The sequence below is a fragment of the Pinus tabuliformis genome, chromosome 3_1, assembly GCF_031772625.1.
Source record: "Pinus tabuliformis cultivar Carrire ecotype Pingquan chromosome 3_1, CPIR1, whole genome shotgun sequence".
Lineage (NCBI taxonomy): Eukaryota > Viridiplantae > Streptophyta > Pinopsida > Pinales > Pinaceae > Pinus > Pinus tabuliformis.
In genome coordinates this window covers 195,505,988-195,524,138 of record NC_142301.1, presented here as the reverse complement: position 1 = coordinate 195,524,138, position 18,151 = coordinate 195,505,988, and positions in this window count along the sequence as shown.

Below are 18,151 nucleotides of genomic sequence, written 5' to 3'. Positions count from 1 at the left end.
AATCAACAGCATCGATGCTCTTAGGCACAGCAAGATCAGGATCCGTCCAAGGAAGTCCTCTGGCACTGTGCGATGTTCCACCTTGTCCAACAGCCAGCACTGAGAGAATTCATGTCAAAGTCGACGAAGCTCAATTCACTGACTCCGAACATCGGATGGACTGGTAAATCTCTGGTTTAGAGGCGAACAAATCCAATTCCATTCAGATTTCCTCAGAACTCTGTCTCTGACTTCGCAGCATTGTAAAAGCACGCGGCAGCTTGTTTGCCACCCCAAATAAAATTAACCGTTACTGTCAAAAAAAAAAAAGACAATACTAACAATTTTCTTTTCAAAATGAAAGGAAGACTAAGACGACACTCTTCGATTTCAAATTGAAAACTATTCTCAACGCTTCAAATACTAATAATTTCAAATCAAGTACAATGACAAAAGTACAATCAACTATCTAGAAGAGGAAGACTTTACGACACTCTTATTTTGATTTAGAATGACAATTACGACACTTACATCAGAAATGATAGTTCAATTAGGCTACTTTTGACAAAGGAAGACTGTAAAGGATTGACAAATACACAAAAAAATTTACAATTCCTAACTGATGGAGGTTGACATATGTGAAGGAAGAAGGTTACAGCAAGAAGGTGTTGATCATGAACAAAAAACTATTGAATAAAGCTGAAAAGGGAGGAAAAAACCAACTTTCAAAAAAGAAAGTAGTATCACTCAATCATCGCACCTGCAACACACGGGAGGTGCGATGCATCCAGGTTGCATAGTTATAGACAATGCGATGGACTAGGGAGTGAAACTGAGCTTGGTTTTTGCTCAAAATTTATAGCTAAGTTCAGTGATTTAGACGGAGTAATGATGGATAGTAAAAACAAAGCATAAGGGTAAGATTTGATGAGGTTTTTAGGTACCACAAGGGAACCTAGAATTCTTTGTAATTCAGATGTTCAGTTCATAAACCAACCTAGATATTGACTGAAGTAGCATTTATCTACTTCGCAATTGCATAGCAAAGGCATTTTGAAGGCTAGCTAGCTAATTTCAGGCTCCATCTGCAGTTTATAAAGCAAACAATAAACAAACAAAACAAACTATTCATTCCCCAGCGAAGTTGCCATTTTGTTTCAGGGAAAACTAGTGTCGATTCGTACTGCTAGTCCCACTAAGACGAGTAGCTATCTTAGAAACAAACAATGAAAGCTTTTTAAGAGTTCCTTTAAGTGTGATAGATGGAAAAGAAGAAAAGAGTACCAACCTGGATCTTCTGCTTTGATCCTACCTTGATTTCTTCTTTTCTTGATAGAATTTTCCACTCCTCTCCTACTTGTGCCACTTCAAATAGTACTTGTAGAGTCAAAGTAACAGCAAAATATCAAATCATCTCTATCTAAAACATCATAAACAATGTAGAATTAGAAACACATTGACCATATAATTGAATTCATAAACACGATTCACAAATACACAATTATATGGAGGAAAACTCAAAGAAATTTATTAATAGTAATGTAAGAGAGGATTACAACCCAACTATCTGATCCAGCATCATCCTCCCATTTGTAGAAGCCCTTTCCACCTTATGAACAAGCAAATCACTCAACAATAAAATGTCTCTTCTCACCAACAAATAAAAAACACTTCCTTACAAAATACAAAATTATAGCCTCCAGATCTCTGAGATGAGGGATCAATTTATAGATGTCTTTCAAGGGTGTGAGTCATCTTTGGGCTTTTGATTAGTGTCATTCCACTGATAGTTCTTGGTTCCACTTGGAGATTTCATTGATATCTTACTCATCCCTGGGCGAATTAAGAGAGGAAAGTGTCACAGGAGAAGCTTCTGGAAGATTCCATAGAAGGCCATTTTAGTATGCATCACACTTGGCCAGTTTGGCAGTCAGTATGCATTGCACCTTGCCAATGGAGCAGTCCGTATGGTCCAACTTTGGCTAGTTCTGAGTAGTTTTTTAGGTGGAACTTCTGGGAAATGATGTAATCAGTTGACCATGATCCTTTAGGGTATGAAACAACACTTTTAGGGACATAAGGAGCCCTTAGTTTATGGACATATGAGTTTGGGGTTGCAGTACCCAAATATTTCTATAACACTGGTACAAAAGAAGACCAGAGAAATAAGGTTGTTCATAGATTTCCGGAACCTCAACAAAGTGTCTTTAAAGGATAATTACCCTCTTCCTAAGATGGACCATATTATGCAAAGAGTAGTTGGAGCATCACGGATGTCACTACTAGATGGCTACTCGAGCTATAATCAGATCTTCGTGCATGAGAAAGACCAAGACAAAACTACCTTCACAACACCTTGGGGAACTTTTCAGTATGCCAAAATGCCATTTGGATTGAAGAATGCTGGAGTCACTTTTCAGCGGGCGATGGACATAGCTTTTGCTAATGAGAAGGATGTTTTCTTGGTAGTTTATTTAGATGATCTAATGGTATTTTCTGGTTCTGATGATGAGCATTTGCACCACTTAACGATTGTCTTTCAGAAATGTAGGAAGTTCAAGATTTCTCTAAACCCAGAAAAGAGTCTTTTTTCCATAGACGAGGGTAAGCTCCTTGGTCATATAATTTCTAAAGATGGTATTCACATTGATCCTTCAAGGGTGGAGGCAATCCAGCATATAGACTTTCCACACAACAAAAAGGAGATTCAATATTTCAATGGTAAGATGAATTTATTATGCAGATTTATACCAAATTTGGCTAAGCATTTATGTGAAATAACGAATATGTTGAAAAAGGACAACACTATGAAATTGACCGAGGATGCCATCATTCAACTTGGTAAATTTTTCTTTGACCACAGCCCCTGTCTTGATTAGTCTTGATTATACTCATGATTTTATTATATTTTCATTTGCATCCGAGCACACCATGGCTGTGGTGTTGATGCAAAAGAGGGATCAGGTGGCGCAACCCATTGCTTTTTTCAGTAGGACTATTCATGATGCTGCCTTGCGTTACAATATCATTGAAAAACAAGCTGTAACTCTTATAAAAGCATTGAAGGATTTCAGAGTATACATTCGGCATTCACATACTATAGCATATGTTCCTAACACAGCAGTCAAGGATGTTCTCATGCAGACTGATCAGGAGGGGAGAAGAGGTAAGTGGATATCAGCAATGTTGGAGTATGATCTTGAGATTAAACCTACCAAACTTATCAAAGTACAAGGCTTGGAAAAACTGATGGCTGAAACAAATCTGCATGCTCTAGATATAAATCTCATTGCCACAATGTCAGAGGATGAAGATGGTGGCTCGCTCATTCAAGTATCAGAAATGTTTCTCAAATCACCTTGGTATTCTAATATAGTTTATGTTCTTCAGCATCTTTTCCACCTCCTGGAATGTCGAGAAGTATAGGTAGATCACTAAAACTAAAATCTGCAAAATTATGCATTTTAAATAGTTCTCTCTATTGGAAAGATCCGGGAGGAGTTCTTGTTAATTATTTGGTTGAAGATGAAGCTCCGCAGGTAATGAATTATTTTCATAGAGGTGACTGTGGCGATCATTTTTTATGGAAAACAATAGCTAACAAAGTGTTGAGAGTATGATATTATTGGCCTACTTTGTTTTCAAATTCGTATAAGACAGTTTTGGGTTGCCATGAGTGCAATGTTTTTCAAGGAAAAATGAAGTTGCTTCCTCTTCCTTTGAATCCAGTTGAAGTAAATGCACCTTTCTAGAAGTGGGGACTTGATTTCATAGGGGAAATCAATCCCACATCATCAGCACAACACAGATGTATTTTGACAGCTACCAATTACTTCACCAAGTGGATTGAGTCCATTCCGACAAGGCAAGCCACAAACATGGTAATTATCCAATTTTTAGAATCTAATATCTTGTCTCATTTTGGTTGCCCTCATAAGATCATAAGAAATAATGCAATACAATTTAAGTACAAGAAGATGGTCGAGTTTTGAAACAAGTAAAATATTACATTGGGTCATTCCATGGCATACTACCTGCAGGGCAATGGATTGGCTGAGTCATCAAATAAATCATTGGTGAACATTATCAAGAAAATGTTGGAGGCAAATAAGAATAATTGGAATTGTAAGCTTGTTAATGCCTTGTGGGCCGACAGAGTGAGTAGCAAGAAATCAATAGGTATGTCACCTTTTGAGTTGGTTTATGGTACTGATACAGTGTTTCCTACATCACTTGCAATCCCGGTTATGAGATTTTTACAGGAAGCTGGCAGCAAACAGGATGATATTCAGCACAGAATTAATCAAACTATTCACCTTCAGCAAACAAGGGAAGAGGTTACCCGAAACACTTTCTAGTTTCAAGAGAAGATAAATAAAATTTATGACCACAAAACCAAAACAAAAAAGTTTCAGCTGGAAGATGTAGTGTCGCGGTGGGATGCACGAAATGAGGAAAAGGGAAAGCATGGTAAGTTTGACAATTTATGGAAAGGACTGTATAAAATATCAGCTTATTGAGGATAGAATGCATTTTTTTTTAAGGAAATGGATGGTTAGGAATGTTAAGGAGGGCCAGTGAATGGTAGGCTCCTGAATCACTACTACTTTTGAGTTTGTTCCCTAAAGTTACTTCACCTTCATTGTATATACTAGTTCACTTTTCCTTGCAACGTTTCAAGAACACTATCATTTGAGCTTGGGGCCCTAAGTGAAGGCTATAAATTTTGAATGATTTGTGTCCAGTATTGTTGATTTGGTTTATAGTCAAGTTTAGAGTCGATTGTGAGTCAGTTTTCAGTTTGTATTGAGTCATTTTGACTTTTTTGTTTGTTTGACCGTATTGCCCAATGGATGAGGCACTTGGTCTATGGTGTTCTTGACACCTCTAAGGAGACGACATCCCCAATAAGGCAAATGTTAGTGTCAGTATCTGCATACTTCCATCAGGGATCAAAATTTGATCTTTGCATTTTTATTTTAGGGGTCCCATATTGAAAATTTTACATCATTTCATTAGGTCATATCAAATTGATGCAGTGATGGTTGTCTTCTCTTCATAAAATCTAATTTCTCCCTCATAGAGTATACTTTTTCCCTTCTTCAGGTTGTTTTCAATTATGGTTTCATGTTCAATTTGCAATCATGCTTTCATTAGGTAATAAGGCATGTTTTCATTAGGTCTTAGGGTTTCATCATCAATATCAAGAGCCTGATTTAGAAGTGTAAATAAAGGGCAGCAAAGGTATGAGGATGATAAATAATTCAAGCATGATGGCTTGTAGGTCATATTCACTATATAATTATCTTTTAGCCTAATGTAATTTTCACCTCAAAAGACATGCTTTTGAGGTGACAATAGAGTATTTTGAGTTAATTTTTATTTCATATGTAATTTTAAGTCACTATATGTAATAAATGATCCTAGCTGCACCAAAGCATCTCTCCTGGTTGCAAGACAAACAAACATTGCAAAAATCAGTTCAAGTTGAGTATTATCCACCTGAAAAGAAACAAATAATAAAAGGCATTAAAAACAGAGTTTTGAAGAAGGTCAAGAAACATTAGAAAGTGGGTTTCTCAAGTGAAAAATCAAAATTTACTCCTATATAAGGTCTCACATTTCATTTTCAAGTTCATCACTCTCATTTGGAAAGAAAGGAGTCAAAAAGTGAGGAGAAGAGGAAAGGTTGAGTGAGTTTTGGGCAAAGGAGAAGTGGCGCTACACTTTTGGAGGGTGGCGCTGTGCATTTGGACCAGTGGTGAAGTTGCGTTGCACATAGGCAGACTGGCGTTATGCATTTCAGGTAGGAGGAGTAGTGTTGTGCATTGAGGGTTTGGAGCTACGCATTTGGGCCCAGTGCTTTGCATCTAGAGAATTTCCCAATGTAAATTTACACTGCGCTGCGCTTCTATAGGTGGAACTGTGCGTTTGTTCGGTGATGTTGCGTGTTGAGCAGAAGGGCCAGAAATGCATAAAAAATTCAATAAACTTCAAGATTTCCCTCTCTTCCCTTCAATGCAAGTAAGTTGACCTCCCTTACTACAGGTTTGGTTTCCATTTCAAACATTGAAACAACATTTCCCATGGTAAATGTGAAACCCTAAAAATCTACCTAGTTATGCCTAAAACCCTAAACCCCCATTTTTCTTCCCATCACATGTCACTACAACTTTAAACTCTTTCCCTATCCCTTAATACCTTTTTCCTTATTTTATAACATTCAAATCCCTTTATCTCTCTTCCCAAGAAGCAATATCTCAAACAAACCAAGCCTTCCCTCTCATTTTTATGATTCCTACTCTCTCATTCATTTTCTACCCCATAAGGTCATCTCCCATCCCCTCACTCCTAAAACACTCTCACTCATTCCCTTCATACAACCTCAAGCCTTACAAACATGGACATAGAGGACCGAGACTATGAGGAGGAGGAAAACATAGGCAGTGACACTTCAGCAGATAGAGCTATGCATCAGAGAAAACCACACAAGGGAGGTAGAATTATCAGGGAAGAGCCATCAAACCTCAGAGAATTGCAGGCCTCTCAGTTGGTTGTCACTTGTTTCAGATATCTTGGTTGCTATGAGTTTTATGAGTAGGTAAAGAGAGTTCAACATCACCTTGAGCTCACTAGACTTTTTGTAGCCCATCTCTAGGACAACAAGGTGACTCTTGCTGGGGTAACATTCACAGTCTCACCCTCCATCATTGCAGATGCAACCAAGATTCTGAATGTAGGGGAGAAGTGGTACAAGGCCCAGGACCTGGATGAACACTATTATGAGCCTTATATCAAACCCCAGTATAGAAATGAGGTGAAGAGACTTTTTCCTTTCAGATTTCTTGAAGACAAGTATGTCCCCATGATGAAAATCATCATGAAATATTTCACTTGTGAGGGCAGATTTTCCAGGTTGTACACCTATCACATCAAGCTCCTCGTGCATTTTACCAGGGTGAAGATGTTAAATCTCGCTTATTTCTTGTTCAGGAATATTGAGAAGATGGCCTATTTTGTGCAGAAGAATCCATACCCTCAGCAGATGAGCAGTCTCTATCATTATTCCCTGATCAAGATGATTGTGCTTCATCATCTCGATCTCCTCAACATCCCTTGGGAGACGTTTTTGCTCATGACACCTTCAGGGGTCCTCAAATTCCTCCAACGGTGTCTCAAGAAGCAGGGGGACCTTCTAGCAATGCTCAGGTGAAAACAAATGAGGAGGCCAAAGAGACTAGAGCTACTGAGGTGCCTGGGACCTTCCTGATATATAAGAGTGGCACAAGGAGATTATTTGCAGCTGATAGGCAAGTCTTTGCTCCACGGGATGTGGAAGGGACCTTTCTCTCTTTAGAAACCCATAAGCAAATGCTAGCTCCATAGGATGTCAAAGGGGCTTTGCTTTCATCAACACAACAGGTACAGGTGCAGCAGCTGCACAAGGGGAAGGAAAAGATGTTAGAGGAAAGTCTTGATTATGATGAGGAAGAGAGGGACTTTGATTTGACAGATCATGATGAGTCAGAGCAGCGTTATACTCATCATGGCGTGGAAATAATTGACTTAGAGGCTCATGATGAAGAAACAATAAAGGACATCATCATACAAGAAAAGGAGGCTCAAGTCCAAGCTTTGAAGGAAATTTTGGAGAGGACCAAGTATGTCATTACATATTTGGAGCAAGAGAACAAGCAGTTGAGTGACAAGCAGGTCCTCATGGAGCTGGAACTTCTCAAGGTGAAATGACAAAGTGACAAAGAGGCATAGGTCACTTTGACTCCTATTGAGAAGGAGATTGAAGATGATAGAGATACTTGGCTTGAGAGAGTCAATTTGCAACTTGACAAGCTATTGCCGAAGGCCAATAGAGGCAATCAGATGATCAGGCACATGGCTTACCATTACAGGACCTGAAACAAAATTTGCAACATGAGGGTCAAAAACATGAAAGCTAGGCTAAGGCAGGCTCTAAAGGGAAAAAGGGAGGAGGATAGGCTTAGGTTGCTTGCTCAATATTCCTTGGCTCATTAGGATACTTGATGATGGTGCTTCTCACCACTTTTGGGTAAGTTTGGAAGAATTTTCTATCATTTGCAAATTTTGAAATTTTACAAACAGAAAAACTACCTAAGCGCACAACGCCACTAGCGTTGCGCTTTTCTTAGGGGAACCCAATGAGAAAATGGTTTGCACTTTTGGATTCAGAGTGATGAGCGCATACACCCTATGGATATTCTACATTTTTGGGGCAGAACTAGTCCACCAAAAGGTAAAAAAACACCCTAGAAATGACCTTTCTGCCACTTTTTGGACACACAGAAGTAGCCTTGGGAGAATCACACTTTGACGGGCTAATTGAGATTCAAATTCTGAATTTATAGGTTTTTTTGGAAATTATACTTGAATACCTTTCAAATGAGCTATCATGAGCTCAATTTGGATGCCGAGAAGGCCTTCAAAAGGGACTTGAAAGTGGCATTGCGCATTGGGCTAGTGGCGCTGCGCGTAGGGCAAATTTACACAGGATGCCTATTTTTCCATTTTTTTCTACTGTGTTCATGGATTTCTCTCATGGAGGATGATTTAACATTGTAAATGATTACTTGGCATGTAAATATGATGGACAATTAGTAGTACAGGGTATATTGATTACATTAGAAGTCAATTTGAGATGAAATGAATCAGTTTTCCACTTTTTAGAGGCAAGTTGTTAAGATGTCTATATTCCTGTTTCTTGTTCAGTATTGGTTATATTAGCTCCTCATCTTAGGGATTCGACCCTTGAGGATGGGAGGAGGTTGAAACAAGGCCTATATCTTCTTCTTCTTTCTCATTGTAAAGGATTGGACTTAGCTGGATGCTCAGACTTTGATTGTACATCATTTTGTAGCAGTTTAGCAGGAGATTAACAAGAATTGCAGCTATTTTTATGGGATCCATGTGGTATGGAATTTTAGTATAGTTTCTTCTTTTGTGATCATATGTTAATGTGTTTTTTATACTTCTTTAATCATTTCATTTCTTCTAGGTGAATTCTTTCAAGTTTGATAGGCAGAATTCATTACATCAGTGCTCTGCTTTGGGTAAACATTCACCATTTCATGTCTTCTGTAGTCTAGGAAGGATCCATGGTTTTCACATGATCTTCTTAGCTTGTCACCAGTCTTAAACATCTCACCCCATCAAGCCCTAGAATGACAAAAGTTATGCCTACCTTGCCCCATTGAACACCCTACAATTTTGACCTAATTCCCTAGCCCTAAACTGTCCATCTCCTCCTCATCCAGCAAAACCCCTTCAAAATACAATCAAAACTTCATGCTAATATACCTAGCCTAATATATTTTACCTGATCCAGTGATCTTGGCTAAGATCCTTACAGAGAGAGCCCTGTCCTGGCCTAGTAGGGCTAACTACTTGGCTAAGCATGGTTTGTGTTTACCCTGGCATTGCCTTCCTTCAGCCTGAGGTTCAATCTAGGTGATAACACTCTCCACTGAAAATTTGATATAATATATTAATAATAATATTTGCAATGGTTTTACTCTCAGCGGGTTTTACCCTGCTCATTGATCAAATTTGTGTCTCTTGACTCTTGGTTGTCTTTCTTTGTGCATTTTTTTATTTGTTCTATATATTATTTCTCTAATGTCATTGGAAAATTGAAGAAGTGAAATTGAGAAATTGAATAATATTGAATATTTTTGAAGTAGTTCCAACATAGAATAGAGTGATGAAAATCCACCTGATGACTTGCACCGATAACCTGCTTCCTTCGACCACCTCATTCATTGCTTCGTCACCCTAGAAGTTTTATTCTTCATCTTCCTTTGGAAACTGCAAGGGTGAAACCCACAAACATGATGCATCCATGATCCAGGTGGATATTGGTTGGCACTCAAATATTCCACTTGGGACCCCACCATTGTTTCTTTTGGTTTCCTTAATTGTAGCACAAATTTCTATTTTTGGTATTTTTTTCGGGTCCTGAACTTCCAGAGCCATTTTGAGGCCCTAAAAGATGATTTTTTGGAAGATGGGAAAACATATCTGTCTGATTGGAATTTGTAGTTGAAATTTATAGTCCTTAGATATATATTTCTAATGATGTATCATACATGTCAAACAAAGACCGTATGTAAACGTTATGACCCCGGGATGTTGATGTGCCAATTTACCCAAACAAGGCCCACAAACTTTTGGTGCTTCATCCTCTTCATGAAATGTTTTCCAGAGAGAATTAAAAATTTACTACGAGAGATTTACTTAGAGAAAAACATTAACATAACAACAATAATAAATATACACATAACGAACAAAATATTTTCCCTGGGAAAACCCCAACTCTAGGGAAAAAGCCAACCCAAATAAATTTCATTAGCCTTGGCCAAAACCATGCCCAACCCAGTCAAGTGAGCTTTCACCTTCCACCTCCCTATCCTACATTACAAGAAAGTCTTCCAAAACCACCACTGTTTAACCTAGTCAACCTTTACTCTGACACCGAGTCAATTTTACCTAACATTCCCCCCTTAAAATTGACTTGGGGTTCCTTGACTAAATCCAACCAACCTTTCCAAGTTAGTCAACCCAGCCCTACCCACTCTAGCCCTTAATCCCCTCAAAGTTTTATACCTGGGGTATTAGTTAAGATGGCATTCCCCTATCACCTAGGTCTAACCCACACTTTATTGGTGATTACCCAGGGGTACACATCCCTTACTAGGTCTTACAACAGTATGTCCCTTTATATGAAAAAATTTGACTCCATAACAATATATATATATATATATATATATATATATATATATAGTTTATTGATTGTTTCTATTTTAACACATCCTCTCTGTCTTTCAATCTCTTAGATCCCGTTTATCTCCTTTCCACAACTAAATTTTATGGCTATGTCTAACCAATAAAACCACATGTAGATCAACCTTATGTGTTACATCCATTGCAACATCAAAACACTACTATGTTCACTCAACAATTTTAATATGGTATGCAGGCTCAACTCCTAGTTGTTGCTTCCCATGGTTTACTACCGCATCAACTTCATGCAACAAAATATCATAACAACAATACCATGCTACAAGCACAAAATTTTGCCATAGATCTGTCATGGACCTGATCAGATTGAGTGATGATTGGAGGCGTGTCAATTTAAATATTGTTTCTAGCCCCTCCATGCCCTATCTACATGACATCAAAAGTGCTAATGAAAAAATGTGTGCCCAAAATGGAGCCCCACTACCATAAAATACATGCTCATGGCCACAACTAGTCCACTGGAGCCACCATGCTTCTCGTAACACTGATTTCCACCTTACCTATCTAATTTAGGCCATTAAACTAGAATTTTTATGGTGGCTATATTTTCCTTATGAGTTAAGATCTCTAGGGCCATAGCTAACATTCCAAAGAATCATGCTGGTGATAATGCGAGTCTCATCATTTCTTTGAGTGGTGATAATGCATCTAAAATTGTCTAGTGACAATGCCACCTTGCCCACTAGAGCTAGCATGGCCATGTGATCAATTGTAGTCCTACTTGTGTTGTGTTTGTGTAGTTCCATTCCTGTGAAATCAACCCAAATCAACTTGATTTGTGGTAGAAATGAAATCCTCTTTCATTTCCCCCTCTAGTGCTCCTAATATTCTCATTCTACAGAATTCAAATTGCACTTGGGACTATGAGCATTCAGGTGGCCCGGGAATCCACCATTCACATGAACTTTCAGGATATGTTTGGTACAACTTATCCACCTTTGCATCCAACATCGAGTCCATCTTCTACCAGTCACAGCCCCTTTCCTCCAACAAAACTTGCATGGGCTTGGCATCACCAAATAGGTCCACCTTCTTCTGCCTATGAACCCTTGTGGATTCAAACTAATTTGGTGTCATCTAACTCGAATAATCTTCTACTACATATCATCTTGTTATGGTTGGGCTATAGTGAGTAGAACACCCCCAACTATTGTTCTCCAACAATTCAACCACTCCTTCGCATCAGGGCTTCTTCTAAGGCTCCTCGATGTTCAAGCACTAAAATATCCCTATCGAATCTATCTTGTAGAGATCCACCTCAATTTCAAGCCCACACACAATAGCAGAAAACCAAAACCTTAACCTCCACATCATTTTCATTAGAGTTGACATCAAGTTTATCCACCAGATAATCTCATAGATCTTCACCGCTCACCTCCATGGCCTACCTTACCATGAAGTCTTCCCACCTTTTATAGGACCCATTACATGTAATACAATGGGAAGAAAACCATGGGTACACAATACCATGTGCTGCAAAACCACCATTATTTAACCTTATCAACCTTGTCTGTGACCCAAGTCAATTTTACCTAACACTCCTATAGTTAATTTTTTGGATGTTTAGGGTTTTCCATTATGTTTCAATAATAAATAGGCCTTAGAACCTCATTGTAACAGAGTTCAGAAGGCATCTAGCTGCCACATCTCTTCTCATAGATGTGACAATTCTGCATGTAAACAATTTTGAGTACTTTGTTATTAATGAATTGAAGTTTTGTTTTCATTGTACCTCTATGTTTCTATTTATATCTGTATTTCATTTTGTTCCTTCATAAATATGGATCAGTGGTATCAGATCAACTTTCTCTTTTTGTATTTTTTTGTGCATGTCCCCAATAAGGTTTGGGTATAGGGAGTTAGGGCTTGAACGGGTCATACATTTGCAAGACCAGACTCACCGACCCAGATGACCTCTCATGGTTGAAGAAAATAAAGATGAGGGAGCAGGATATCCTTTTAAAATATTTCTCAAAGAAGCCCTCGAGTGACAAAGGAATGTGATGATGGAAAATTTTTCCCACGTCCTTCAAAAAATGCCCACAGATGATGCATCTTCATCTAGCAGCCACCCTGGAGGTGCTACTCCCTTTAACATAGAAGTCAACTTTGACATTACCATATTTTAAAATCGGAGAGATGTAGATGTCATAGATAAATGGTTAAATTTGTTGGAAGGATATTTTTTGGTTCACGATTTTTCCAATAGGGGAAATATTACTTTTCACTCCTCAAATCCACCCCCCATGTCAAGGATTGGTGGAAAACCTACTGCGATAAGAGGGACAAGAGGGAACCCTCACTATTTCTAGCCGCACCCACTTGGAATTATTTCTAAGACGCCGTTAAGGAATAGTATTACCCTATCGAGAGCTATGAAGATAAGTACATAAAGTGGACTAAGATGTGTTGGAGTTCACAAATATTTTTTGTGCCCTTCGTACAAAGTTGGATGTCAAGGAGTCTGACCGACATCTAGTACTCAAGTAATATAACTGTCTACACAAATACATCTAGAATGAGATAGAGTCAATGGAAATCTCCTCTCTTGGTGTCACTTACCGTTGCTCTATCAAGATCATGCAAAAATATAAACAAAAGAAGCGAGACTTTGGATCTACCTATCCGAAACATGGGAAAGGTGCACCAAAACCGTAGAACAAAGGACAAAGCCATGGCGTGGTGAACCAAAACAACTTGCTAAATCTACAAGAAAATAATTACAATGCCACAAAGGAAGGTAAGGATAAAATAAAGTCATGTGAGTTCCATAAGAGACCCACTCACAAGACAAGTGTTGATCCAGGAAGTCAATGGAGGTCGAGCTGAAGGCTTCATATTTAGATACATGTTTCAACTCTTAGTGAGAACCTGACAAGAGGAATGAAAAAGGGAAGCTGATTATTGATGCAGAGGCTAACACCATTGTTGCCACCACAAAATTCTAGAATATTGATCCCGAAGATCTAGAGGAGGGGGAGTGTCTCTTCCACTCATAGATGTGGATGCAGGGTTCACCACTGCAGTTTCTTATGGACGGTGAGAGCTACAATAACCTCATTTTGGTAGAGGTCGTGAAGTGGTTGGTCCTATCTGATCCAAGTGGATATTGGTGGTGACCTACCAATTCCACTTGGACCCCCACCATTTCTTCTTTTAGTTTTTCAGTCTCCTTAATTATAGCACAATTTACCATTTTTAGCAGTTTTTTGAGCCCTAAACTTTTGTAGCTATTTTAAGGCCTAAACAACATTTTTTTGGAAATCTACTACTAGTGATTTTCTACCCAAAATAATCATTTTTGTCATAGTCCTCGGAGAGATCTTTCCAATGGGTTATCATGCGCGTCAAACGGAGATAATATGACCAAGTCATGACCTGAACAAGTTGGTTGTCCAACTCACCCCAACGACGCCCATAAACTCTTGGTGTTACATCTCCTCGGGTTAAGGTTTTGGATGTTTAGGGTTCTCTCTTATTTTTCAATAATGAAAAGGCCCTTGAGCCTCATTGTAAGGCAGTTCAGAGGCATGTAGCTGCCACATCTCTTCTCAGAGATAAGCTACCATCAGCCAAGTTGATTTGTTTACATTTATGTTTGTAAGCATATTTTAGTATTTGACATTAATGAAATGAAGTATTATTTCCATTGCATCTTTGTGTTTATGGTTATCTCTATAATTTGTTTTGTTCCTGTTTAAATCTGGATCAGTGGTATTAGAATGGTCTGCTTTTTTTTCTCTATTTTTCTTTGCATGTCCTCCACGAGGTCGGGATATAAGGAGTTAGGGCTTGAAATGGTCGAACCTTTGCAAGACTAGCAACGCAAATCTCGAAGGCCTCCCATGGTAGATGAAAAGAAAGAAAAGGCGGTAGGATATCCTATCAACATCTTGCTTGAAGAAGCCCTCGAGCGACAAAGGAACATGATGATCAATAACTTTGCCCAGATCATTCAGCGATTACCCAAGGGTGACATATCAACTTCCAACAGCTACTCTGGAAACACCACACTATTTGAGGTACAAGTTAATTTTGAAATCCCCATATTCGAGGATAAGATAGACGTATATGTCATCAATAAATTGTTAAATTTGCTAGAGGGTTATTTTTTTTCATGATTTTTCCGGTTGGGAAAAGATTATTTTCGCTCTTCTCAAAGTAGCCCCCCATGTGAAGGACTGGTGGGAAACTGTTGGAAATAATACTGAGAGGGGGGGGGGGTGAATCAGTATTATCACATCAATAAAAAAAATTTCATTTCCATATTCAGATTCATATATTCTACTTCCACAACTTCTTATGATTCAGTTAGCTGATCCTTAATGAGTGCATTAGAACATTATAAATAATATTAACAGTAAACAGGTGCAGTAAAATAGAATAAATCATCACACATAAGCCACACACATGAACACCATAATATAAGGTGGAAACCCAATGTGGGAGAAAACCACCTACTGCAAGTCATCTCAATCTTTTTCTTAATAAGAAAATCCTTTTACAATATTTATGTACCGGTGCAGTCTTATACCAGTACGCAGGCTTCTACCTGTAGAGAGCTACAACCCTCATAGTTCTTGTACTAGCCGATCCATTTACTAGTACGCAGGCTGCTACCTGCTACAATGATCCAAAGTTTTCAACTGCTACTGGAAGCGAGCTACCACCCCCGTAGCTCTTGTACTAGCTAAGATACTAGTACGTAGGCGCCGACCTACAATCTTCTCTCCTCCAGGTACCACGTTTCATACATTTTCAGACTGGATACACCTGAAGCACAACACATAATCTGAGAAGCCACGTTTCATCCAATTTTCAGACTGGATCCATGAACATCAATCAATCATCAAGTATATCTGCATCAAACAATCTCCTTTTCCCAATTAGCACTGAATCAAGTAAACACTTCTCTGACAGTTGTACCCAGAACATAGTAACAGTAACCACACACCAAATTCTGAACCTAGAATACTGCGGCAATAGATAGAGGCAGCTAGATCATAATTTAAAGATATACGCTACTTCAACAACTTGAAACCTGCGTGCAGATCTATAAAGGATAATTCCTTCTTTCAAATATTCAGACACTAATTAACCTAGATTGTCAGATTTAGAGATCAAGCATGCTCCTCATATAACAGATCAAAATCATGCAAAGATACTATTATTCAAGCATAAAGATTATGACCCATCAAAAGAACTTATCCTTCTTTATGCGCTAAGGTTCCTCCTTCATTCAGATCTAGATATGCACCATAACCCAATCACAAATATTTCATATCTAGCCCTTATTAGATATCCAATTCATTCGATGATACTTTGCCACATGATCTCCTTCCTCTTTTATAGTCTTAGGCCTTCCACAATACCACAGTCCAAAACCATAGGATCAAAAAAATGTTGGACTAATACCATGAACCAACCATGAAAGTGCATGAGATCAATAAATTTGGATGCAATACCACGAGCCAAAACCATAGGATCAAAAACTATAGGACTAATATCATGAACCAACCATGAAAGTGCGTGAGATCAACACTTTTGGATGCAATACCACGGACCAAAACCATAGGATCAAAAACTGTCGGACTAATACAATGAGCCAACCATGAAAGCACGTGAAATTTTCTCTTCATGAAAGTAACTTTTCTCTGCATGAAAGTGCGTGAACTTTTTCTCTACATGAAATAAACTTTTCTCTGCATAAAAGTGCGTGAACGTTTCTCTCCATGAAATAAACTTTTCTCTGCATAAAAGTGCGTGAAATTTTCTCTACATGAAATAAACTTTTCTCTGCATAAAAGTGCGTGAACTTTTCTCTACATGAAATAAAATTTTCTCTGCATAAAAATGCGTGAACTTTTCTCTACCTGAAATAAACTTTTCTCTGCATAAAAGTGCGTGAACTTTTCTCTACATGGAATAAACTTTTCTCTATATAAAAGTGCGTGAACTTTTCTCTACATGAAGGAAACTTTGTTGCACTATAATTTATCAAATAAATTTGCTGCACTATAATTTATCATTTGTGTGATTTTCCATCAAGGACAACACTTGTCTCATAATGTCAACAATCTCCCCCTTTGGACTTGTCATACTGAGAATTGTCATCTGATATCTCTTCCGTAGATTCATCTAGATATATATAAGTGAGTTGATCTTCTATGAGTTGTTTGCCATGAAGTACAACACATGCATCATAATGCCAACAGAAACGTACTGCAAGCATAAGGATGAAAGTACATGCTCACTATTTTCAACTACACCCACTTGGAATTCATTCCAGGATGCGATCAAGGAGTAGTACTACTCTGTTTGAAGCTATGAGGATCAATACATAAAGTGGACCACACTGCGGCAGGAAAGGGACGAAGACATGCCGAAGTTTACCAATATTTTCCATACCCTTCACACAAAGTTGGGTATCAAGGATTCAGAGCAGCATTTGGTACTCAAATATCACTGCTGCCTACACAAGTACATCGAGGAAGAAATAGAATTCTTGAACATCTCCTCACTCAACACAACATATCGATATGTTGTTAAGGTAGAGAAAAATTTTAAATAGAAGAAGTGAGACTTTTGATCTGTGAATCTGAAGCAAAGGAAAGGTGTCCCCAAACTGTATAACAAAGGAGAAAGCCAAGGCGGGGCAGCCCAAGACAACCTGGCAAAACTGCAAGCAAAGAATAGCGTTGCAAAGCCGAAAAAGGACACGGGAAAGTGGTGTGAGTTCCATAAGAGATCCACTCACAACACAAGTGAGTGTCGGGCCAAGCAGTCACTGGTGGCCGAGCTAAAGGTTTCAGAATCAGATGCATGTTCCAACTCTGAGTTAGAACCTGACAAGATGAATGACAAAGGGAAACAAATTATCGATGTGGAGCCCAATGCCATCGATGCCACCACAAAGATCCACAAGGGGAACCCGAAGATCCAGAGGAGGAGGAGCTTCTCTTCCACTCCCAGATGTGGGTAAAGGGATCCCCGCTACAGTTCATTATCGATAGCGGGATCCAAAATAACCTCATTTCGGTAGAGGTCGTGAAGCGGCTGGGCTTACTGACCACAACACATCCACAACCGTACACCATCGGGTGGCTTCACCAATGACGAGATCTTCGTGTGAGCCAGCAGTGTCACCTTCCATACAACATCAAGCCCTTCACGGATGAGGTATTGTGTAACATTTCTCCCATTGAAGTTTGTGATGTATTATTAGGACAACCATACTTGTGGAAGTGACATGCTGTGTATGAATCAAGGCCCTATGCTGTTATTATTACTTTGCGAAAAAATTTGTACAAGATACTGGAGGTAGCACCACCTACTGCCA